Here is an 8,866-nt window from a genome sequence, read left to right on the forward strand (position 1 = left end):
GGGCTTTTTACTAACTTCATTGGGCTTCCCCGGCCCAATAACCTTATCATTATCTTTGGGGTTCATGGGCCTGCCATAAACCCCTTACTCTCTTAGTTTGTATTGCCTTGGGCCTGCGGTGGCCCTTTCTCACTTTTCTACCTCATACTCTACTCATGGGATGCTATTTCTTTATTTCCTGGCTTCTTTGAGCCTGCTTGCTTCTTCAAGACCCATTTATTTATTTGTTGGGCCTGTGATCCATTATTCCTGCCGCTTGGGCCTAATGAGTTTTTTGCTATTTACCTTGTCAATTCTTTGTAGCCCTCATTATTGGGCTTTTCTATCTGCCTGGGCTTCCGCTAATGGCCCTCAACATTTAGCCCCCTGAACATATAAAACGTTTCTGCGATTCATATGTGAATGAAAAGGCGTCTCTACCCTTCTCTCATCTTTTTTCTTCTTCTCTTTGTTCGCGGGTCTTTTTTAAGCTGTGGACCCCTTCTTATACATACATATATTCTCCTTCCTTCTGTGAACAGGGTTGTCTTCCCATCTTGGCAGTTATTTTCAAAACAGAGCCGTCGCTTCATTAATTCCATTCCCTTCTGATGGCTGACCCGTCACCTCCTTTCGTGCTGATATTAATGACCTAGGTATTTAAGGAAGAATCCTTCTACACTTTAATCACAAACTCTTTCTTTTCCCAAAACATACACTCTCTGTCTCTTACTCTCCTTCTTCCTTTCAAACACCCATACCCATTTTCTCCGACTAAGCCTCCTCACCATGTCGCCGGTGGAAATTCAAGGCTCTTCCCACCGCAAAGGGAAGGCGGTTGCTTTCGATTCTCCTGCCGTTCCTGAGGAGATGGAACGTTCCGATTCGGAGCGGTCCGCTAAGGAGGAGACGGAGCACGACCCCGACAGCGAATGCGCTCCTTTAATTGACCCTTGGTATGAAATCAATCCTCACTTCCCAAAAATCCCTAGTGACTATGTACTGCCGCCGCCGGGTCGTGTATTGATTACCCTTGTCCGGCGGGACCCCGACGTTTCTTGGGCTCCTTTGGCATCTTCAATCCCCAATCTGTCTATTTGCCAAGGTGTTTCGCTTCCTGTACCCCTTCATTTTGAATTTGGGTTCGGTACATCCTCGGGTTGGAAGGAATGGGTTGACAACGAGCTTTTCGACACGGGTTTTATGGGTTTGTTGCAGCGAGCTGGCGTTTTGAAGGCTATAGTCTTGTCTCGCTGCTTGTCGAATTTTCGGGACCTCTATAACCTCCGTCACTTGGTCCGGCGATGGTGCACCACCACCCACACCTTCTTTTTCTCGTGCGGCAAACTCACCGTGACTCTCGAAGATGTGGCTAACCAGTTGCTTTTACCCATTCTCGAAGAGGCCATTGAGGTTGAACTAAGGAAAAGGATGACCGGAAACGCCAAGTTGTCCTATTGGGTGAGTTCTTCCTCTAAGTTTTCCGCTGCTGCCCGCCGTGCGGCTTTTATTGCATTTTGGCTTTACAAGTTTGTTTTTGGGTCCCACCCCCACTATGCCATAAAACCTTTGTACTTTCGTTTGGCTATCAAAATATCTGCTGGGGTGAGCCTGCCGTTGGCTCCTATGTTCCTGGGGCACTTGTATGTTCAATTAGATATCCTCCGTAATGATGAGAGTCAGGCTGGGTCCTACCATATTGTCACTTCTTCCGTTCATTGCACTATACTTCAGCAGTGGTTGTTTGAGCGTTGTGCTCAATACTTGACAAAATGCAGACCCGCTCGGTTTGCCAGAGAGAAGTACCAGAGTTGTCCGAGAGTGATTACCGATTTTTGTGGCAGGTTTGAATCCGATTTCCCACTTGCTTTTCGTTGGTCTGGTTTGAAGCCGATTGGCTGTTCTGTGGTTGAATCTTTTGATGAGGGCATGGGTTTCTCTTGGAGAGCCTACAGAAATTTGGGTGCTGATTATACTTGTGCGGATTCTGTTATGGGTTTGTTTGTTGACACCGTTAGGACTACTACCCCATTGGTCAGCTTTGATGAAACTGAGATTACCTATCTTGCCGCTACCAATGCTGGATGACTGCCTTACCTAGCTGATGAAGGCATTAGATTTGTTCACTATCCTGCCAACCAGGTGAGAAGGCAGTTTGGACTGGATCAAGACATCCTCGATGACATTTCTCCCCTTATGGGAGCTCCTACTTCAGTCCGTCCTTTCCTGCGACACACTGCCTTTGACTTTTGGAAGAAGCGTTTCAGTGCCGTTACAGTCCCCGGTTCGCTAAGGGAGGGTGTCTACACTTTTCCCATGCACGGTTACTGGCATGCAGTGATGGATTCATTTGTGGCTGAGTTAGCGGGGAGTCATGGCTTCTCCCTTATTCCTCCTGAAGGGCTAAGCATGGTTGTCTCGGTTAACCCTCGCCTGCTGCTTCCCTCTAAATCCGTTTTGGCGTATGCTAGAAAACAGAGCCGGTCATCCATTTTTGAATGGGACGCAGAGAAGAAAGGATGGTTCTGGCACGCCGGCGACTATCCCCCTGGTTAGGAGAAAAAAGTTAAGGTAATCAATCTCTCTGTACCGAGCAAGAAAGCGCCTGCCAAACCCATGTCTGCTGGCAAAACCAAGCCTGCCACACCACTGCCTCCTGCAGGTGCTCCGCTAGCTAGCAGGACTCGTGGTAGCAAAAGGAAAACTACTCCTCACCCCGTATCTGCCACTGAACAGAGGGTAAGTTATTTCCCCCTTTTTTCCTTTTTCGACAAAATTTCTTAATTTTCTTGCGACTAACTCGCCAATTTCTTCTGCCTTTTTCCTTTTAGTCTAAGCATAAGGAAGACTCATCAGTTACCCACCCCATTTTGCTTGATGAACCTGAGTCTGAGGTGAGTTCTTTTTTCTCCACTTCTCTCTTCTTTCTTTCTCGCACGCCTCTGCCACGGGTCTTTTGCTTTTTTTTTTTTTTTTTCTTTTTACTTAACACAAAATTTTCTTTTTAGGAGGAGCCTAAGCCTCTATCCATATATCGCCCCACTATTGAGGAGATTTCCGCCTCCATGGGTGTAACTATGGAAGGCTTTTTTGATGGGGCCAAGGCGGTATTAGCAACGCTTGCTCCTCCTGCTGCACACAAGACTCCTGCCAAAACTCCCACCCCTTCTGCCGAGCCGGTACCTAGAGAGGGTACTCATGTCGAAGGGGTTGGTGAGACTACACCTTTGCCTGCCGAGAGACCTACTCCTTCAGAGGGAGCCATTTCTCCTGCCGCTGTTCAAACCAAAACCACTTCTCCCGTTCTACCGCTAGTGATTTCAACTAGTGACCGTTTTACAGCTATTTCCCAAGCTGCAAAGGGTAGCGCTTCGCTTGTTGTTACTCCTTCCTCCATTCCCAGCTCCGCTACCCGTGGTCCTGATCTGGACTTATCTTCAGAGGGATCCGATGACATTTTTGAGGATCCTGATGATGCACCCGTGCTGAAAAAGAGAATTTCCGACTTTGATGAAGAGGGGAGTGCTTTGCCCGAGCCTGACTTCATGGGTATGTATCTTCCTTTCCCCTTATCTCCTTTCTGCATTTGCGTTTCATTTGCATACTTATCTCCCCACTTGCAGAAACTTCTGAGGGGCCAGAAATTGCAGCAGGCATGGGAATGACTGCTCCTGCCGCACCCGTAGCGCCTATTCCTGCCGCACCTTCAGTACCTGTTTCAGCCGTACCTACTACCCCTGTTTCTTCTGCGCCTGCAGTACCTGTTTCTACTACACCCGTAGCCCCCATTCCTAGTAATTTTGGCAATTTTTCTTTCTCTTCTTATTTCATCTTCTTTTTCTGCAAGTCTTTTCTTCCCGTGCCATTTTTTTTTTTATTTTGCCTTGCGTTCCCCTCCTTTTTTGTTATAGGCCCACTCCCTACTATCCCTTCTCAGTTTGAGGCGGGTAGTAGTTCTGTCGCCGTCCCGAATGATGCTGCATCTTTCTTTATCCACTTTGACCAGCCGAAGGTTAACGACCTTGGTCCGGCAGACTTCTGGGCTTCCGGTCCTCCTTATGTAGACTTTTATGGCTTCCGAGTCCCTGAGGACTGCGTCTCACACTTAGTGATGATCTACAGTCGTCACGGCAATTTTAGGCAGGAGTTTCGCCTTGGTCGTTCTTCTAGGGAGCATTTCTTGCAAATGCTGATGTGTGTGCTAAATGACATCGAGCATAACTTCATTGACTCCTCTCTGCCGGGAGGATCCTGCAGTGGAGGGCCGTGATACAGGAGCTCATCAGTGTGGGTTTCGCTGTGAAGTTTATTCTTGAGCATCTACGTGAGATTGCTCGGGCCTTTTTCATGAGGAGAGTCCAGCCTGCCGTTGAGGCCATAGATGCTCGTATTAAGCTTTTGAAGAAAGAGGTGGCTGATTTGGAGGGTATCCGTGAGCGTCTTCTTTCCGGCGTTGGTGGACCCAGTCGCTTTGGAGATTAGGGTCTCATTTCTGGACTTCATTGATGATGGCACCGTTTCCTTTACTTTTGTTTGTTTTTCTGTTTTTGTTATGTCATACAGAACACTTTTATGTTTCCTGCTGTAGTTACTTGGCTTGTGTTTGCCATAGTTTGGGTTTGTAATAATGCTACACTTTGCTACTTTTTCTTTACTACTGCTATGATATGATGCTAATACTTCGTACTTTTTCATTGCATACTCATGAAAGCACGTTACAATTTCTTTTGTGACATAGTCACTTGGAGGAATAAAAGAAAAAGTTTAGTAAAGGAAACATAAACAAACAACTAAGGAAAGGGGGTCAACCACATAACTTTCTTCTCTAAGCAAAATAACGCTTCAGCCATTTTCCATTGATGGGGTCCATCAAGTCCCTGCCATCCATTTGAGTTAGGCGATAATACTCACTTTGATGCGCTTCTCTTATCACAAGGGGTCCCTCCCATTTTGGTGCAAACTTGGATGGTCCTGCCAGACCTCGCCTGACGTAATCTGCCACTTTTAACACTAGTTGTCCTTCCGCAAACACTCTTTCCTTGGTCATCCTGCCATAGGCTTCAATTATCTTCTGCTTGTATCTCCGGCTGCGTTTCTGGGCTTCTTCTATCTTTTCATCAAGTTCTTCCAGGTCCTCAAACCTTTCTGCCGCGAAGACTTCTCCCTCCTTTTTTTTTTCTCGCATCTGCATAACTCTTAAGGATGGTGTCATTATTTCTGCCGGACTCAATACTTCAGTTCCGTAGACTAAGGAAAAGGGTGAAAAGCCTGTGGCTGACTTTGGTGATTTTATATATGCCTAGAGAGTATCTGGCAGGTGCATTACCCATCCTCCTGCATACTCTTGGCTCATCTTGCTGATGATCTTTATGAGAATTTTGTTTGTTGCTTCTGCCTGCCCGTTCCCTTGAGGGTAATAGGGTGATGACCTGTGGTGCTTGACTTGGTAGAACTCTAGCATTCTCCTTACATCACTGTTGACAAACGGTGTGCCATTATCACTAATGATCTTGTGGGGCACCCCAAACCTCACAATTATATTTTCTTTGATGAAGTTTGCCACTGCTCCCCCTGTGGCCTTGCGGAGTGGTACTGCTTCCGCCCACTTAGTAAAATATTTTGTAACTACCAATATCCATATGTACCCACGTGATGGTGGGTTGACTGGCCTTACCAAATCTAGCCCCCAAGTATGGAAGGGCCATGGGGTGACCATGCTGTGCAAACCTTGTGGATGGGTATGAATTAAGTTGGCTTGTATCTGATAACTGTGACACTTCTTTACAAATTCTGCCGCATCTTTCTTCATATTTGGCCAATAGTAGCCCATCTGCAGCAGGCACCTGTAAAGCTTTTTCTTCCCCTGATATTCACCACATTCCCCAGAATGTACTTCTTTTATCATTTCTTTAGCCTTTTCAGGACCCAAACACCTCAAAGGGTCTCCATCATATCCTTTTTTGAAAAGGACCGTGTTATGCAAGAAGTAACGTGTTGCCAACCTCTTAAGCTTGTACCTTTCAATGTGCCTTTGTGGCAGGACGCCTTCTGCTAGGTACTGCATGAAAGGGCTTCTCCAATCCTTACTGATGAACACAGCATAACTCTCCTCCCTGTCTGCCGCAAGCTGGCAGGTCCCACACTGGGTTTGGACTTGATCTGCGTCTTTACCCATGCTTGGCCAATAGAAGCCTGCTCTCTGGAGTCTGCGGTAAAGACTGACTTCCCCACAGGACCCGTAAGTCTTGTCGTGTATTTCCTTCAATTTTCTCTGGGCTTCCTCCTGGCCCATGCATTTGGATAAAATCCCACCTGGCATCCTGCGGTACAACTCTTCTTTTACCAAGGCATAGTATTTTAATATCTTTAATTTTGCTGCGTCGTCTCCCCTCACCAAGGTTTCCTTTATGGGGATTCGCCAATCCCCTTCGCCCTGTTCCTCCCGGAACTTTTCCTTCAACACCTCAATGATGGATTCTTCCCTCTTGCTGACTTCTATATTAGTGCTCCTTCCTTTAAAGATTATTTGTAAACCCAATGTGGCTAACGCGTCTGCAAACCGATTTTCGTTTCTCGGAGCATGTTCTATCTCAAAGGTTGTGAATTTCTCTTCCATTCTCTGCGCCATTGCTCTGTACGGGGCTAGGCTGGGCTCTTTTAAGGAAAAACTTCCTTTGGCCTGGCAGACGACCAAGTTCGAATCTCCCAGTACTTTCAAATGTTTGACTCCCATTTCGAGCGCTGTGGCAAGCCCAGTTAGATAGGCCTCGTACTCCGCCGTGTTGTTTGAACAGGGGAATTCCAACTTAAATGACAGTGCCACTGCCTTGTCTTCTTCATGATACAGAACTACTCCCACCCCTCCGGAATGGGTAGTAGAAGACTCATCAAATTTCATTGCCCACTGTTCCCTGACTTCTTCTGCCATAGCTACTTCCCCTGGAACTTCATCATCCAGTGGGAATTCTTCCTCTCCTGGAAACTGCGCCAATAAATCTGCTATAGCCTGACTTTTCACTGCCCTAGGTGTCCCCATTCTCAAGTCGTATTGTGATAACTGTAGCAACCACTGGGATATCCTGCCGGAGAGAATCAGCTGTTGTAACAGAGCTTTAATGGCATGTGACTTAGTCATCAGCCATACTTCGTATGCCAAGAAATAGTGACGCAACCTCTGTGAAGCGTATACAATGGCTAGACACGCTCTCTCTGCCCTTGGGTAACGAGTTTCTGCATCTTTTAAGGCGCGGCTGATGTAGTATATTGGCTGCTTGATACCACCTCCATCTTCCTGAGCGATTAGTGCGCCGATGGCATACGAGTTGGTGGCCAGATAGAGCAGTAGTGGTCTTTTATGAATAGAGGCCTGCACTGTGGGGAGGTTCATCATTATCTGCTGTAGCCTTTTGAAGGCTGTCTGCTGTGCTTCCCCCCATTCAAAACTTTGTCCCTTCTTAAGCAACTTGGTGAAAGCAGAGGTGATTGATGCCAACCCAGGGATGAATCTCCGGATATATGAGACTTTTTCTAAAAAGCTCTTCAATTCTTTTACTGTAGCAGGAGGTCTCATAGTTGCTATGGCCGTAGCTTTGGCCGGATCCACGTCTATGCCTTTGCTATGAACCAGGAAACCCAAAAATTTCCCAGAGGATACTCCGAATGCGCACTTGAGGGGATTCATTCTTAACTTAAAAGCTCTGCATCTTTCAAATACTCTTTTTAACACCCGAAAGTGTTCTTCTCTTCTCTTTGACTTAACCACTATGTCATCCACATAGTCTTCTAGCTCCTGGTGCATCATGTCGTGAAATATGGCCGTCATTGCTCGTTGATAAGTTGCACCCGCATTTTTTAGCACGAAGGGCATCACAATATAGTAGAAATTGCCCATGGGTGTTCTGAAGGAAGTTTTCTCTGCATCCTTTGGCGCCATCTTGATCTGATTGTACCCATTGAAACTGTCCATGAATGAGAACATGACGTTTCCTGCCGCAGAATCTATCAGTAAATCTATGTTTGGCAGTGGGAATTTGTCTTTTGGACAAGCTTTGTTGAGATTCCTGAAATCTACATAGCATCTTATCTGCCCGTTCTTCTTCTTTACTGTACTATGTTAGATAGCCAGCGGAGATGCTGGATAGGCTTGATGAATCCTGCGGCTAGTAACTTCTGTACTTCTTTGACTATTTGCCCTTCTATTTCTGTGTGAAATATCCTGGTAGGCTGGGCCACCGGCTTGGCCTCTGGGTCCACATTCAACGTATGCGCAACAAGCCCGGGATCGAGCCCTGGCATTTCATTGTAATCCTAAGCAAAAATGTCTTTGAATTATTTCAACAGTAGTATGAGTTCTGACTTCTCCTTTTCTGTCAGGCTTGCACTAATTGAGATGGGCCTTGGTTCTTGCAAGTCAGACCCTAAGTCAACCTCTTCCAATTCTTCTTCTACCATAACTTGGATGTCCCTTTCTGCCATAACTGCCTCATCCTTTTCTTCTTCTTTTCCCAAACTTCCTTCAGCAATGCAACACACCAAACTCTTGTGTTGCCCTTTTTGGGTGGGACCCACTTGCATCTCACCCGTGGGCCCCACGCACCTTCATAATTTATAGACAATCCTGCCATCAAGGCCTCGGACCCTGATGCACTGAGGTATTTCGTCTGGCTCTGCGGTAGGCACTTCTTTCCTTTTCTTCTTTCGCGCCAGTAGCTCTCTTAAATCAAGTTCTGGGTCATCTTGAACATCTTCCCACCTAGGCACAAAGGTGCCTCGTGGCTTTGCAACCACATTTTCTCCAGATGGAGCCCATTGATCATAAAACATGGTTTCCACCAAGTGGGCTTCTGCCTGCTCGAACGGCGAGGGGTTCGCAGCTATGCGTATCATC

The sequence above is a fragment of the Quercus lobata genome, chromosome 2 (genome assembly GCF_001633185.2).
Source record: "Quercus lobata isolate SW786 chromosome 2, ValleyOak3.0 Primary Assembly, whole genome shotgun sequence".
NCBI lineage: Eukaryota > Viridiplantae > Streptophyta > Magnoliopsida > Fagales > Fagaceae > Quercus > Quercus lobata.